This window comes from Megalops cyprinoides, chromosome 9 (genome assembly GCF_013368585.1).
Source record: "Megalops cyprinoides isolate fMegCyp1 chromosome 9, fMegCyp1.pri, whole genome shotgun sequence".
Lineage (NCBI taxonomy): Eukaryota > Metazoa > Chordata > Actinopteri > Elopiformes > Megalopidae > Megalops > Megalops cyprinoides.
Window position 1 is genome coordinate 29,181,151 of NC_050591.1, and position 18,392 is coordinate 29,199,542.

General features: G+C 41.2%; 1 protein-coding gene across 1 annotated transcript in view; it reads right to left on the reverse strand.

The window, feature by feature from the left end:
• LOC118782826 (T-lymphoma invasion and metastasis-inducing protein 1-like) overlaps nt 1-15,618 on the reverse strand; it is a 63,001-nt gene extending 47,383 nt beyond the window's left edge. Inside the window, exon 1 of the mRNA XM_036536408.1 lies at nt 15,509-15,618. The gene's annotated coding sequence lies outside the window, so the exon portion shown is untranslated. The remainder of the gene's footprint in view (nt 1-15,508) is intronic.
• Nucleotides 15,619-18,392: the final 2,774 nt, after the last annotated feature.

Sequence of the window (18,392 nt, forward strand, 5' to 3'; positions counted from 1 at the left end):
TGTACACAAATGCTAACCCCACTGCACCAAGGTATAATGTGGTAGACTACATTATAATCAAGTTGTCTGAGTCTGAACTCTGTGTCTAAAAAGAAACTATTTCCTTGTTCGGTTTTGTGATTTCACTAGCTAAAATATGACTAGAAATGCCTAGAGACAGACATTTTGCTGTTGCACTCCAGCAAGGACTTAAAATCTGTTTATTTTTTCAACCTGGTTGTTTAAACATGCCTGCCAACAAAAAGAATAGAGCACATAATCAGCTTCCATATCTATGCACTGATCTGGCTTTAGAACAGGTACACTTATTATGTTATACCTTTTATCCCATGTTGTCTTTGGCTACATGCCCAAACCATTTCCCAGTCTTAAAATATCTTAATTGGCATCCAGGTCTTATACGTAAGTGAACTATGTTACCTCTTGCACTATCTGGACAGCTTTATAGGATAACATATGCTGAAATATTTATGCTGTAATGATACAGTATTATAGCATTATCTTTCCTATGAATTCTTACAGTGTTGCTAGGGGGCCAAGATTTTTGTTTTGTTTGTCTGGAAAGGTATTAATATTGCACAAAGCACAGACAACAGCACAGCACGCTCATTTATTTCAATAGCAAAGCCTGCACTTAAAGGGAAAGGAATGCTAACAACCGCATTCTGCGTATGAATAACCTTGATTCATTACTGATTCTCACAGACAATGCACATATTGTGGACTCTATTAAATTGCTATTATGTTAATCCATACATGCATATTGTACCTTTCCTCCGTTACAGCTACTTACTCATAATGGTATCTAATGCATAACTACATACACAATTTATTACAATGCTTTTAATTTGCCATCTGAAATACATCAGTGTGTTTACAGTGGCTTTTAATTGCATTACAGTAGAGAGAGTGAATCCATTAATTACAGTGCACGTGGATTACTGTGTGTGTGGTACACTTTTCATTCAATCATAGCCAAGTAATGACACAGAACAAAAGGAAACACTGTCAAACACTTTAGCATGTTCAGACTAGACTTGGTAAATCAAAAGTGTAGTCTCTCAATTGAAACACAATTGTATGTGTGTAAAGGTGAGAGAGAAAATTACAAAGTAATTTACAGTACAAGACCCCAGGCAGTCATTGTCACTTGCTTGCTAGGGGCGCGAGACTGTCGACGCCTTGTTATTTGTTCTCTTCTAAGCACAATGTTGTGATGAGTATCAGTGAATTGGTGTCTGCTTGTGTCCAGAGACCATAAATGATGCCCTCTACAGCACATTTGTGGGAGGCACCGTTTCTCCCCATTAAACTAGCTTGTGGATTGAGTTCTGGTTTTTTTGGCCATCTCTCTCAGCACTGGAAATGCACCCAGTTCAGACAGCCACGACATCCATTCATAATCAGCTTTATCCATTACGTCCTGGGGAGCTCACCCCAGGTGGTAATTTTACCTTCAGATTCACATCTCATGTAGTGTCGTGGTGTGTTTTGGATTCTGTGATGTAGTGACGGATTTATGGTAATACACTTGGTTTCCCTTGTCTAGTCAGGTTGCAGAAGTTAACTTGGGTTAGGGCTCACACTGGTCTATGAGTGTTGTTAGCCTGGTCTGACACTGCTGCTCATTTAACTTTAATGGATACACTTCTGTTCTATTGTGCTGGAAGTCGCTCTGGATAAAAGCATCTGCTAAATGAATGTAATCTAATGTCTGTACACACCACAGTACACATTGCACCAGGTACTGTATGGCTTTGGCTATTATTGCAGATAACTCCATTTCTGGACTCAGATTCTGGCCAGGAGCCAATCCCCAATGTTTGCAGTGTCAGGCCTGCTACAGTCAGAACAGATACAGGGTGTGTCACCTTTGGGTTCTGCCTAAGGAATAAACTGCATGGTCTATGAGGATTGAGTGCATTCAAAATGCACCTCTCAGACTATATCATTGTACACAGCCCACACATATACAACAGTTCTCTGTGGCAGGCAGTAAGAGAAAAAGTTGGCGATTTCTTCAAGAGAAACAAAATCCTCCACCCAGCAGAGATCATGGCTGTTGAAGATACACTTAGGAAAGAATTAAGATGGTGCTATTATGTTGAATCCCTTACAATGGCTGTGGAGGAGCAACCTTGGACTGACACTACCACACATGTAAGGGACTCCATCAGAAAACATCCCAGGAATGCGAGTGTCACAGTGTTGAGCATGTAGGGGCCTTGAGCAGCAAAGCAGTGACAGTGTGAAGACAAATGTGGTGTGGAGATTAGCGGGGTCCTTTCCAAAGTGGTTGTTTATGGTGGGACTGCCGTGCTCTTTACCCCTCTCTGCTCTCAACTTCAACGCAAGAAACATACACTGTGGGAAAGCATGTGATCCGGGGTAGAGTGAAAATCTTTTCCCCACTGGGTTTCCATTTGATTAATCTCTGCAAGGACACCTAACTAGGTAAAACAGCTATGGTGCCGCAAATTGGATTGGAACCTGCAGTTCTCAGTTTAGGAATCCCAGCTTTCTCTCCCATTATGTAACATGCTAAAGAGGCCATGTGGTGCACTGGTCAGTGAGCTGGCTTGCTTCTGCAAATATCTAGTACAAGAAGTGGACCATGTAAAATGTACGACATGTAAGGTGCCTTGCATGAGGGTGTGTGGTACACAAATAAACACTTTAAAGATACATAATTACTCTATGTTGTTCAATGACTAATTCTACTATTTCAGAACACACATGCTTTACATAACATTACTGTCATTTAGCAGACGCTCTCATGCAGAGGGACTTACGTGGTTTACAATTTTTACTTTACACATTTATACAACTGGATGTTTTACTGAGGACATTCTGGGCTAAGTGCCTTGAAAGAGGGTACAGCAGCATGCCCCAAAAGGGAATCAAACCAGCAAGCTTTTGGTTACAAGCCCTGTTCCTTACCACTGCGCTACACTGCCGCCCCTCTACATTGTTTAATCACAACTTCTGATCTTTCAGAACACACATGCACATCTGACTGGTCAATCTTTCCTTGAGAGATCACTTCTACAACCCCCCTGTTCCTCACATGCAGCTGTAGGTTGGCCACAGTGGTTTTTGCTAATCAGCGGTGCCCGTGGGTAGACTCAGCTCTGGCCACATGTCGCCTCACGCTCTGCCTGCAGCCAGGCTGGGTGTCGCCACGGCCTGCTGGTTTTAATCAGCATCTTTAAGAATGACGGTCAGAGCAATGGGCAGAGAGGTCAGGGAAACCTCATACAAGTTGATACCGTCCATATCTTTCTCCTTTACAAGCCTGCCCTGGATCCGCCTCGTTCGCCACTTTGTTCCAGCTTCCGCCGTACCTGTTTGCCTTTGCCTCTGTCAGCTCCCCTTGCAACGTAATAACACCATCTCCAGCGGGCAAAGAGATGGCTGGGATGAATAATAAATCAACTGCAGTACTAACAATAGCGCAGGCTTACATTTAGCCCGACGTTTCACTGTCTCCGGTTATTAAATTCACCATTAACATCTGAAAAGTCCTACGTGTAAAGCCCGGCTTACCTATTACTCCAAAGAACAGCCCTTCTCGGGATTTCATTTAATAACCTCTGCCAGCTATATCAAGGTCACTTGACAAATTTGCTTGTGGCTCTTCACACTCACACAAGCAAATAATGAATATTCATGTCTGAGAGATAATCTACCCTTTTGACACGGCTAAATGAAAGCACAGACGTAATTATGGAATTAAATGATCACACTATATTTCATTAAGCAAAACATCTTCCCCATTTTTGCTCTGCTGCCAGCATCCATTTGAGAACCTAAATTAATAGAAATGTTCGCTTGCCAATTTGGTATCACAGATAATAGGTGCCAGACAAATCAAAGATAACAAAACAACACAAGACAGTAGTGTATATCCCCTTACGGGAGGGAAGAGGAAAAGTGTGGTGCTGGCAACTGGATTTTTTCCCAGAGATACAAAGGGGACATGACGTGTAGAGGATATGATTCAAGTGCTGATGTTTCCTCCTGTCCCTTATGCTGGTACCGTAACGTTCTGTGAGTTATGATGTTCTTCACACAAAGTAAACAACCACCTGAGCAGCCCAAAACTGTGGCAATCCCACATCCTTTTTTAACTCCTGCACTGTAGCTGGCCTCATGTGAGAGGCTTCTTCCTGCCTCTGTGTTTACATGAGATGATTGTGAAATTACCTCTTAGATTTAGATGACACTAGGGTGCAGTCACTGCAGTATCTTACAAATTCAAAAAATAAACACATTTCAAACAAGAAAAAGAAGTCATTACGGATTTATATCATATATAATACCTAATACAGCAATTCCTCTCCTCTAGAACCATTTACCATAGAGGGAAGAGGAAAAAGATTAAGCAATTCTGTGGTTGCACAAGACCTTAAAGCAGAAGTCCGGTCAAAGAATCATAATTTCACCTTTTTTATAATACATAGCCTAGTTAAGCAGCTAAACGACTACCTTCAAATTAAAATGATATCAGGAGCTAAAAAAACAGAGGCTGACTCCATTGGGAACAACTGCCCTGAATCTATACATCTGCAGATCCATGCCCACATATGTATAGGAGTGTTTGCAATAAAGGGTACAAATGCTGTGGATTCTGTCTAATAAGGATTTAGGAACACACCACGTAATCCACACATGTGGATTTAATGTCAGCAAACGTATGGAGAAATGTATCTAATGGTGTTTGAGGGAGAAGGAACCTCAGCCCGGGCCGGACTAATTAGCAGAGAGCCGCAGCGATCTGTTTCAGGGCGTGTACTGGCGCTCTCTCCAATTTACATTACAAACTGTGGTACAAACAGCTCAGTCACACTCAGTCAAATGTGCACATGCTGCATAACATGAAAGAGATGAATGTGGGTCATACAAAAATCAAAAATATATGCTGTGATTTATGCCAAATCCCAACCACAGCAGATGCAACAGCAAATGGATGTTTATGCATGCAGTCTTAAATGGCAGCAGTATGCAAGTTCACTGGATGTCCAATCATTGTCTTTATGAGGTAATGTGTCCTGACCACTGCATACCGTTTTCTGCAGCCCCGTCAGTTTTGAAAATGGGTTAACGTCATGATATGTGACATATTACCCGCAGTACCATGTTAAACGCTTGACAGGATTGTAAGGGGAAAAAAGCAGAAGAACAAACACTCCCTATTTTCAACAAAGCTGTAAAAGACATAAGGGAGGCCAGAGTCCCACAAAAGGATACATCAGCAATTGACTCAAGATGTATTCGCAGTACTAACTGTTGTTATTTTCCTCAGCAGATCCATCAGCCCTCAGACTGTTGCTGTTCCGAGAGGAACCCTCTCATCCCCGCATGGGAAGGCACGGCCCTGTCCTTACAGAGGATATCAGAGTTTCTCTGGGCGAACCTCCCACAGATGGAGGCTTCCACCGTCGAGGGAGAATGTTGGAGAAGTGCCTCCTCACAATGAGCAATGCTGAAGTCAACTCATTCCTGCGTATGCTACCTCCCACCCTCAGCCGCTTAGAGCACTCACCATCCATTATTAATGCAGACCACAAGGCATTATCAGTCATGTGAACCCAAAACGCCACCGCTGTGCTCTTTGAACAGCTGTTCATGGGTGCGCATGCGTGCAGGCTGCAGTACAGCTCTGATTTGTCACATTTTCCAGCTGTACAGGCAAAGCCATGATGCAACAAATATCAGTACACATTTTGTATCTACGCTTACTAAGAATAGAGATGACCGGTGTATGATTGGGATCCATGAAAAGTTCCCTTGTGTATAATAAAAAGGATGCTTTGAAGAATACGCCATCACACAACTCTTGAAGTGACACGTTTGTACAAATAACAACTGTTTCATTCACTTTCTTACATAATCTGCCTGTTTTCACAGAAGTCACACATTCCATGCTTTCATACCACTCCAAGCTAAAATTTCTGAAAATCAATCATAGGATATTTTCAAGGTACAAAATAAGACAATATATTCAGAGAACCCATCACATGCTCATTGAGTGAACTTTGATAAACCTCTCAACAGAGAAACGCTTGAATCCAAACACTTGTGGGCGATAAAAAATGTGGGTGCTATTTACATACTAATCTGAAATATTATGAATATGTTTGTCTTCCAGGCAACAGTGTGTCTGAACACACAGTAACCACAGCACTTCTGCAAACTGCACAAAGAGCTCAGTTGTGCTTCAAACTATGCATGGTGTAAACCTGTAAACCTCATATGCTGCCCTGGGTTAAGTTTATTAACCGTAAACATTAGTTTTGAAACATAACCTTGAAACTTTCCTTTTACGTAACCTTAATGCAGTCTATTCATTTAGGCTCAGGAGTCCATAAACACAGAGTCCATCAAAAAGCTACTCCATGAAGCATTTTGTTTTTCGAAGAAGGTGGGTGTGCTGTAGAGTAAAACACAAAATGAAAGTTTCTGAAAGTTTAAAGGGGAGGCAACTTTTTAGTTGTTTTGTTTTGGCGAGGACTGCTCTCCCCTAAGGAAAAACATTTCTGCAACTTCAAAACAAATCTTAATGCATCTCTTGCAGGGCCATTTGGTAGTTCAAAACAGGGGAATTAAATATTCATCTGCAGTCACACAGTACAACGTCTTGGTGTTTTGCTATTAAATCTGCAGAATTCCCCCCCAGTACTGCTCTCGTGTTTTTGCATGCAGTAAAACCAACATGTTGAACAATCACACTGAATTGCTCTTCCCAAGGTCCAGAGATGACCAATGGAAGACAAAACACACATAAACACTCTGTCTTCAGTAGGGGACACGTCACATTTCCTGCCACAAATATAGTGCTGTTTGCAGATGTGTGTCCCATCTGGGAAGCCCAGAGCACATGGGTACACTAATGCCGAAAAAAGAACAGCATGGTCCTCTTCCAGCAGCCTCTAGTGACTGGAAACCAGACCACACATCGAGTTCCAGAACATGCGCCCTAAAGACAAATAACGTGATTATCCAATGTACATTTTGTGACATTCTACAGGAGATTAAGAAAAAAAACAATCAAATAAAAAGAAATGTCTGTGAGGGAAAACCTGCACAGTTGCACTCTGTCCTCACGAGTCCTCCCACTTTCTGATGGAAATAAGGCCTTCCTTGTTTTCTGAAGATGAGAAACAGATATTTTCTCACAAGACAAAACTGGCAATCAGCCCATGTTAAAATGGAGCATTAAATACACACAACATGACCATCCGGACCAAAGAGGCCCTTTACAGCCAGGGAAGCATCGTTATGCAATCTGGGTTCATCTCTTCAGCACAGCATTACAACTGGGGCCAAGCCCATGGTGAAGCCACATGAGTCTGAAGAGGGTCTTTTGACTGAAGTATTGCTCCCTCATGCACCCTAAACAGATAATCAAATAATGCAATATTGGTGTTGCATCACCCTCCTTTTGGACGGCATGGCATTCCGAAAGTGGTGTACGTGCAGAAAAGTCACAATGTTCAGCAGAAATGATGCTATCCTTGATATGAAAGAGAAGCCCTATGCACAATCCTTATGTTATAAAAAAAAATCCACAGTCCATAAAGGCAAAGGGGCTCCAACAAACATCTTATTAATCATTTCAGCACCACCGAGCTCATATTGGGTGTACATGCACGGCTCTTCTCCTTCTATGTCCAGTGTCTACAGCCTCACATTCAGACAGCCTTCGCAGAGACATGCTGTCTAAATGGAAGTTAACATGCAAAAGCAAGACAAGCCGCCGCTGGATCATTCATTTTGCTATCCCCATCCCCCTCTCAGCTGGGGGTGGGGGGGGGGGGGGTCGCTTTGCAGGTCAAGCAGCGGGGACATAATCAGACTTGACTTATGCTGCAGAATTTCGCTTGCCCATTAATTAGCCATTTGGCTTAGCCCCGAAACCACAGATCCCCCACATTTCAAAATAATTTATACAAAAAAACAGAGAATTATATATAACAGGGTGGTGGAAAGAAAGGGATTATGACATCTGAAGGTAATATTCCCTCAGAGACAGGCTGATGCTTTGTCCCTCAGGAAAGGCAGTATTCTGCCCTAAACAGAGACATTAAATTGCTGCCGCCCACCATGAAGGCTGGCACCACAGACACTGTTGTACCTTTCAACAACAGTAGCCCAGTATGACATTGCTAATACCCTCTAAAACAGACCCTCACTGCGGCTGGGGTTGGGGGGGATCCGTGGCGTCAGTTAGTATTAAATCAAGGGAACGCACAATATAGGTCATTCTTCACCACCCCCACCCGCATACTGCTGTAGTCAGCAAAAAAAAAAAAAAACTGTGACATCAAGAAACTGAGCCACTGTGACACAAATTCTCTCTGTGTCTGTGATGTTTATACATGGGAGACATATGAGTTACAACCACACACAATTAGGCCATACCCCAATAAATCATTTACAAGATAGCTCTTATGCTGAACAAATACATCTCTGAGGTTTCTGGTGTAAATGTGGTTATCAGGATTCAGTAAAAAGACCTGCTTTGAAAAAGACTAGTCTCATAAATAGGGAGGAATTGTGCACTTCCACATACAACTAACCACACACAAAATACAACAACAGTATTCAAATATAGTGAGAAAAGGTTTTGTTTGGAGAAAAGAATGAGTGCCACTAAAAGGGACTCCTTTATATACTCGGTCTTGTTAGTCATCAAACTGCTGATATTCATCTGTCACATGCTCAGTGCTGGGAGCCCAATCTTACAACATTTTGACAAATGCATGCTGACACTTCTGAGATCTGAAGTCAACATTCTCAATCTACAGTACTCTGTACATTTGGTCTCATGGCTGGTAATGTAATTCTGGTGGGTATTTAGATGGATACGGTGAGGAGTGTGAAACATTTCACCTCGACTTGCGGTCTCTGCAGAATCAAGGGTTTACCACTGACCCGCAAACAAAATGTCCATACTGGGCAAAATTTTCAAACATGGTGTTTCTGAATTCTTGTAACCCTCCTCTATCCACAAACAAGTTCACAGAAGAGCAACAGAGCTGTAAATTAAGCACAGCACCCAGAACCGCATTCCTCACCCACTGAAAATGTAAAACAATACTAATCAAAACGGGAGAATTTGTACAGTCAAGGTTGATGGGATCCTTCAAATGCGTCCAAAAATTAAAGGTCCTATGAGCAGCAGCAGGGTTAGGCTTAGAGTTAGAATCCTTCATCTAAATGCAAATGAAAAACATTTCCACACAATGTCATTGTCATTATTTCCCAATTATGTTTACTTTTCTTAAATCACAAATTACACAATGTTTTGAGGTGTTCACATCTGAAAAATATATACTTATTGAAGTCGTACCAAAACACAAAACTAATTAAAGACAATTTTAATTAGAATGAATGGAAATGGATGTATGATTGATGCCTGGGAACAAAATACAATTACTGCACTGCCCATACACATTACCGGAATTCATCAGTGGGGCAATTTTCAAAAATATATTTGGTGACCTGCCCAGAATTTGCAGAGCTACTGCATAATGCAGTAGGTGGCCTTTTTGACCTGTTTATTTGGCACTACGTCAGCAGCAGAAAGTTTATTTGGTGTTAATTTATTGATTCACTCCCGCAAGGTTCCAATTATCCCAACATTTCTAAATCACAGCAGACCTGTATGCCAGAGCAGAGCTCCTTTTGTGTCTCAGAAATATACATAAATTTTTGCTCACAGAAAAGCAGAGCTTTATTGAAGATTTGTTTCTATTTCTCTGAAGAACGAGCTTACAAAAAACAAGCCTCGAAGGAACAGCAAACTATTTACTTAGTTCCCTTTTGCAAATGAATGCACAATTATGTGAATGTGGGGTAAAAATGAATAATTCACAGCGGGGACTTTAAAGATTTAAAATATGCGCATTTTGAGCAATCATCTGTACTTGGTCTCACTTGTTTTAACAGAGAAGAAGAACAGCAATGTGCAAGACAAAAAAAACTACAAATCGCCAAACAATTACCATATGAATGAGCGAAACATTCTTTCATATGAGGGTATGAAAGTTCTAGAATTTCACCCAGTTGTTCTACATTTCAGAATGAAAAAAAAGAGAGAGAAAGGAGGCCGTGGAGTTTGGCTTCACTGAGGGGGCATGGCAAGCCTCGGCTTGCTCCCCTGAGACCTTCAGAGCACTTCTCATCTTTGTGGAGGAACTCGCATACAGGTGAGATTAGCTTACCGTGCCTCAGGGGCATATCAGAGAAGTCCACAGCCCTTTCTGAGAGGAGACCCAAACACTGCTAAGTCAGACATTAACTTCAGTTTGGGCACATATATTTAGCTGTAATCACTGCTTTTTCAGCAGGTTTGGAGTCTTTCAGTGTTGAGCAAGTCTCATTTCCAATGAAACTCTCCCCTGAGACGCATGCAACTTCTCCTTCTGTTTCATAGGTCCAGACTGACCAGTTCTGCTGGTTTGGGCCCCTCCATCGGCTTCCTATCTCAAAGGGAACACAAGTTCTTTACCTGCGTTATCTTATGCAAGTCAAATGATCACCTCCCTTTCTTTGAAATGCAGATTTTTCCATTGGAGTGGTTATTTGAATACAACATCTAAATAACGTGCACGCAATTGCTTTTGAGTGCTCTCCCGTTTAACCTTTCACCAACTTACACTTGTATGTCTCATTTATCCACAAAACACAGTTAGCATGTGCCGGAAAGTACATCTTGAACCTATTATAGTTTTACATGTCTAAAATGGTCTCAAATTCTCTTCATACTATGGGAAGAATAAGCCTCAGTTTTCTCAGGTGTCACTACTTTTATGCGGATGCAGACTCTTCAGGACTTTCAACTACAGCACAGCCCTGTCAAAATGACTGGTATTTGTGTGACTGTCATTTGATCTGCATGACCAAAATGTACATCTGCGTGCACCTTGTCCTGTATTGTTTCCATTTTACTTTCTGGCTGTACAAATCTGTTAAGCTTTCTGCAATTCCCCTGAATCCCCGCCGGTGAAATAACGTGCAAGCCTATATGCAAAAACCTATGGAGGCAATAACGGCCATAGACACACCTATTCCAAAAACCTATGGAGGCAATAACAGCCATAGACACACCTATTCCAGTTTTGACATTCTGTTGGGACCTACCCTGTTTTTTTTTTTTTTTTTACATTCTGTTAAGGACATTCATACCGAATGACATCACATCCCACAGCCAAGTGAAATGTGATTCATATCCCCCCCAGGCCAAAGGACCCTGCAGCCTCTACAGAGGAAGGTGGAAAACAAGAGTATCTCTTAGTAACGTGACTCCAGCTGACCTCTCTAGACAAGCAGAGGGCCAATGCCATATCTTTCAGGGGTCGGAAACACGACTACAGGTTCACAGGGTCATCCTGAGTTCAGGATCCAGAATCCATGTGGGAGACTGCAGATGTAATCACATGTGAAATCATTTGAATGGGTTAATAGATCTTCACAAAGTCAGTTCAGGTTTTCCACATCAGTTTGGACTAAAAATGTCAGCCAAATTCATGAGTAATATGCACTTCACCTAGTACATGGCACATCTGTTCGTTACCTTTTACCCTCACTTCCATAACCATTAAAAGAAAGACAGAAAACAGCACCGTTTATGGCTTTACGACCGACACAACAAGAAACTAAAACAGTATTTGTTTTTTCAGTGTATATAAACATCTTTTTTCTCCCAAGTTTTCACTTCAGGTTGATCATGAGGCTTACAATCAGGAACAGATGCAGTAAAGTCCCCCTGACTACACGTTTCCATTAAATGTGTAGTCTATTTCAGTGTGTATGTGTGTGCGCGTGTGTGCGTGTGTGTGTGTTTGTGTGTGGATGGATAGGTTACAAGTAACCCTTTGGAATTTTTGCAACTGTGCTGGCCTGTAAAGCTCTAGTGTATCGACCCTTTGGCTCAGCCAGCCAAATCTGCCCCTCAGATCTAGGGATGAATGCTACTACTAGCCATTGTCAGCTGACAGCCAAGGGAAAATAAATAACCTCTGCAAGTCTTTTTCCCAGCACTGGAAGCACATGTGAATCTAGAGGAAGCTTTGTCCTCAGCTCCTGCTCAGACAGTTTGTTTAAAGATATTTGGCAAACAGGACTCAAACCGAAGGTCAAAGCTCATGTCACTGTCCAGCAATTGTAGGAGAGTGTTTAATGACCCCATACAGGGTGAGGGGTATGTGTGTCATCTGACCTTTGACCCAGAATTAATATCTACCTCAAAACACATACAAAGTGCCAGATTGTTGTGGGGTGGAAACTCTAGCAGGTCAATCCCAATGGGATTACTGGAACACAGGTAATCACAGATCCTCTGGATGGGAAGCCAGAATACAGGTAGCAGTGAAACTACTACTACTAAAATCCTAAACACAATGGGATATTTTACTGTTGAAAAGAGATTCTGATGTGGGATTCAGTATTAGATTTACATTACATGCTTTTAACAGCAAAATCTACTTGAAGTTTGTCTCTCTAACCTTGGGACTGGAAAAAAATCCTTACTCATTTGACACTCAACAGACAATCAACAGTTCCATCAAATTCTGAAGTAATTAAAAATGTTTTTTTTGCTTACTTAAAATGAAGGCCTTGCCAAACAAATCCCAATCTAAATGAATAATGAAGGCTGTCATAATAAATCATCTTTGCATTAAGTTTAAAATGAATGAGTGTGGAGTTTCTGTCTTCAATTAAGGACCACAAATCCTCTTTGAACCTCATCTTCTGATCCCTGTGGCAGAAAGGGAAGCCCTCAGAAATACACACTGACAAGTTGTTGTCAGGATCACGTTAGAAAACAGTGTCTTATGTAATCTGAACCAAAACAACTCCACTGCACTTCTGAATCACTACACGCTGGACAGTTTCAGATACCAGTCCAGCGTTGCTAAGAGACCAACATCAAATCCCTTAGACAGGTAAAAAAAAAAAAAAACTTACCTCACTGATTCAAAAAAGCTATTAAAAAAGCTATTAAAATATATCAGCAGTGGTTCATACACTGAAAATGTGTATTCATTTTACTTCCTCCTTACACTGAGTTAGTTGGTAGGACAATATACTCTATTTCACTCAACACAATGGTGGCTCGGTGCTCATTCTGAGAATTCAGTTCAGTCATTGTTATTTTTGCCTTCACAGAAAACGTATGACTCTACTGTACACCATTTACCTGTACATCATTTACGCAAAATTATAACATAAAAATGCACCCAGTGTCTTTATACTGTTTTTTTCCATAAAGGGCTGTTAGGGCCAAACAGCCTGATCTCTATTGTAGAAATACACCATATACTGTACATAACAGTGGTTCTCAAACTGGGGCCCAGCTTACAGTGAGGTCCAGCTCATTTGACATTCTACAATTGCATAGAAACATAGATCTGAAGAGATTAAAATGCATTGTTTTGCAAATGTGAGCATATAAACAACCTTGGCCAAAGGAGACACAGCAACCACTTTTGTGCCGTGTTGAAACTTTCCGAGTTGCAGAGCATTTTTATAGATGAGTAGGAAGAGACGTGGGAGCAGGAGCACATGACGCACAAAGGTCCGATGTCATGACACGCAGACAACGCCAAGGCAGGAGTGGAAACCGAGGGAGCAGGCAGGGAGACCGGTTGCGACAGGCAACAAACGCCACGTCACACTGCAAGGACCAGTGTCACTTCATTCCCAGCACGTCACTTCACACCTTCGCTGGCATAAACACCGCACGCCTCGTACACTGTAACTGACATGTGACGTTTTTTTCAGCTTTGCTAAACCATTTCCAACCCTCGCTTCCTTTTCGCACACGTAACACTCATATTCCAAGGAGACTTGCGCAGATAACGCAATAAATACTGCTTTACATAAACCACCATCACACAGAGCTCTGTGGGTGACGTTGTCCTGAGGCCATCTGTTACAAACCTCAGACTATTTTGCTGAGACATGCCAGGACACAGATATAAACAGGTCTGTCCTCCAAATCAAACAATGAAAAATAACACTTGGTATAGATACAGACAATGTAGAACAGACAATAATAGAGACAGCTAAATTCCACACACATCTTCTGTGACTTTAAGTCTTCTTGGAAGATGATAAGGCATCACCACCCACTCATCAAGATACACTCCACTTTACACACACGCTATAAATAGCATGTTTATGTGGCGTGTCGCATAAAGGACAGTAATGGGCTGGGTTCACCAGTGCCAGTACTGGCAGTGACACCTACACTGGTGCTATGTGAAGTGCTTACAGGAAAAAATAAAAGCTCTGTGGCTGTTCTACAAATCTTAAATGCACATTAAATGCATTAAAGAGGGTCACTTCATTGTATCACCGCCACAAAGCAGTAGCCTTGAAAGTTTGCCATTTCAGATGTATTTGTTTTTTGTTGTTATTTCATCTGAGCTGAGAGGGTTTTTTTTTTTTTAAATATCATGTTGTCCAAACATCATGTTGTTACACCTGGATGTCAGTTTCTTTCTCTATGCATTCTTTATATCAATCAAAGAAACAAGCATCTTCCAGTTTTTTGACTGGCAGCTTGCCACCATCTGCTTCAGCTGGATTTATCCATTATTCATCTCTATCCCTTTCCATGAATTCCATTATGATATGGCTATCCATGCTGGCTTTTTTGTGTCCTCATGGTACAATGCCCGCATTACACTCCCACCCATGAATTCACATCTATAAACCATGATTGCGTTTTCTATGTAGAAATAATTCATCTTCCTCTTATTTTTAATATCTGAGCTGATTGATATATCCTGCTTAACAAAAGTTGTTTACCATGCCATCTACTCAAAGTGAAGATGTCTTCAGAATAGTAATAGTTTCCTTCTTTCTGACAGCCCACAAAGCCAGGTATCCGAAGCAACACGTACATCTAACTGGGAATACAAAACTGTCACGTTGTATTTGTTTATTTATTATCTACTTTCCTTTTACAGTTACTATTACAACGACTACTGGGACTATTTTATAGATCCCTCACGACATTGAGAAGTCAGAGGTGATACCCTGATAATACGTGCTTGTCACACAGAACCTTACAGTCTTCGATCAGGGCCGGATAAAATAGCGTCACAGATTCAAATTTTTAAGTTATTTACACTGTACCATATAATGACATTTTCCGAGAGAAGCTGACAGAATTATAAAATAAAATAAAATGAAAATAAAAATAAAATACGATTTTACTCATTACCGTTGGTCAGCGAGAAATGATAATAACTAGTAAGGAAACTATAAAAAAGAAGAGTACAATACTAGCCTGCTTTACTTATTTTGACGTTACAAGCCACGGTAATCAGCATTACTAATACAAGAAGGTCGACACACCGTTTACGCTCACTAGGACCCGGGGGGATAGGTTATTTTTCCTGACGTTTAACAATGTAGTTCCGAAGCACCACGCGTTGCTTCCCCGAAAAGAAATTAACTTTGACAACAGGCATAATTTCATGATACGTACCTGTCATAATTCTAACACGATTAAGCCCGCTGTCACCTTGCTCTGCTCTGCTGGCAGTGTAAACGATGCTGAATCATGTGCCGCTCGCTGCACCCGCTGGTTTCGGCACATAGACGCTACCATATTGTTGCTGCACCGCTGCGAGGGGAGGAGCGCAAGGCCCTTGGAGACGGTAAGCTACTGGATCGCAACAGTGCCACTCAAGCCGCGCATGAGCCAATCTGGGTTCAAGCCAATTTGCGCCAAGCATTCTGACACATGAGGGTTTTTTTATACGGTCAAGTGCGGGCTTGCTGTCATGGGCACTACGTGATATTTAATAGGTCAGCCTCGTTGTCTTTTGACCCCGCAAAATGGAGGAAAGTGTGAGCTTACATAAAATAACTGATGTGATTAGAAATGAAATAACCGTATAAAACACAAATGAAAATATTTTGAAAACTGTTGGTAGATATTTATATTTTGCAACAGGAGGCTCGTAGGGTGCCAATACTAGGAAGTGCTGTCTGTTGAACATGTACATGTGTTTTTGGATGGTGGGATGCAAGAAGATTGCCCTCTTTCCTCACACATGTTACGCTTCTGAAGATGAGCTAGATATTTTAGAAGTAAGAAGGCTGCCATCTGTGTGTATTGGCCAGGACTATCCAAAGCTGTTTAATGCCATCAAAAGCAGACTCAAACACCATTCCCAGTTTACACTTGAATTTTGTGAGTAAAATGCAATTCCATCATTGAAGATAATTAAGGGAGTATTTCTTTAAATGCTTCTGTTTTTCTTGGAAAGAAAAAGAATGCACAAATGAAAACTTGTTTTCCTCTGATTGATAAAGAATGTGTCATGAAGTAGTACAAGGAGGAGAGAAAACAGAGGATGACCTTGGTTCAAAAAGGCACAAAAGGCCTAATATTGTGGCAGCATTCTCTGATCAAAGCCAGCATTGTAACAGTCAACGTAAACTCACAAACACTAAACAGGATGACTAAACTATCCTACAGAGCGACTGTATGAGATCAAAATATAGTTTAAGCGATACAAATACTGTGCCTGTTTGCAAATTCAGTAACTTCGTTTTTATCAGTTAATAATAATGAGGGCTGTGTATTTATGGACTGAACACCTGCTGACTGAAAAGGTCAGCTGGTATTCAACCAATGATGAGCTGAATAAACAGTTCACTCAACTGAATATTTTTCAATGGTTCGGCAAAAACATGTAACGCTTTTTCAATGTTACTTTCAATCAATAGTTCTTAACACTTTTGGTTACATCTCGTTGCCTTGGTCATTAAGATGAGTGTCATTGCAGCAATTTGCTGCTTTTAAAAAAATCAGGATATCCCTCTCTTTTCTTTGTCAGACAGCAAGCACTAAGAGCTCGTAAAGTACTGGAATCACCCCAAATAGGGCCAGCAGACACTCCCATCAGGACAGGGGTCGCTCCGACAATGTCATTCCTATGTTTGTAACATAGCACCCTCTAGCATGATAAAGAAGTGCTACAACAGACATGCTCCTTACGTGACTGAAAGAAAATTGTGCCACCCAGTGTCAAATAAAACAAATTACATGCCAAGGCAAGGTCAACCATCCTCACAGACTCAATACAAAAGTACATAACAAAAAACAAAGCATGATACTTGTGATAATTTATTTGGTGGATTGTGTGGTGTACAGAAAAGAAGAAGAAAAAACAAAAAGGTAATTGTTTCAGTTATGCCCGGACAGTATGCTTGCTTTAGAGACAGAGATGTTCTTGGCAGACATGTGCACACATGCTTAGACAGATACACAGTACATAGTACGAGTGAAAATGCCCTTTTCCAGTGTTACTTGAATTTTACATATTCAGCGTAATATTTCCTGAAGCAATTTAGGTTCAAGTACCTTACTCAAGGGTACAATTGCAGTGTCCCAGCACAGATTGAAACCTACAACAAACCCACCTAAACTGGCAAGGACAGTAGAGCACTCTATTTTAAATCTGTCCATGAGGTAATTTCCTGCAAAACACATACAATTTAAAGAGCTTCCTGTTTTTCTAGACACACTTGTCGCCCTTTAGTGTTCTGCAGTAATTTCACTGCTTATCAGATGGGGTAACCAGACAATTTCTTTAAACAAAGTGGCCAGATGTTCATTTACATTGCCTTTTTAGGCACTGCTTATCACCTGGTACAATGCATCTACATCTGCATAAATATATGTCACAGAAAAATTGCCTTTTAAAGAACCTGGAACAGAAGGTGCATGAAACAGAAATGGCTTGCAACAGAGGGGTTACATTGGAGTAAAGATGCAGAGAGCTCCGGAGCTGGCAGAAAATCTTAGTGGACCAGCTCATGTTGGTTAATTTTGTGTGTTGCTTAGCACTATCTAGTACTACTAGTCATTTCAGTGGTGAACTGGGGGCTGTCTGGCCATATATAGGAGCAATGCTTAGAAGCACTCTTTCTGCAGCCTTATGTCGTATGTCAAGGTTGCTCATCTTTGGACCAGGTTTCCAGCTCTCATTAATCGTAATGTAGTCTCGGAACTGAAGACGGTGGCCAAATTGGTTTAATGAAGACAATGATGTGCTAAATCAGATACTTGCCTGGTTGAAACAAAGATCTACTGGTGCTCTAGCCCACCCAAGACAAGGGTGGAGTAGCTATGTTGCACCAGCAGGAGGGTGAACCAGCATTAATACATAATAATTGAGTGAAGGCAGTTCATCCATACCTCGGCTTGCCTGGGGAGCTATGGCAATGACTTAATTATGTGAACCTATGAATTCAGCTGATGTTACTGATACAGTTGTGTCGCAAGTTTATTCCTGCTTAATTGATATGGCTTTGAATCTCAGCTCAGAAGGCATTCATTGGAGAACAACAGATTATCT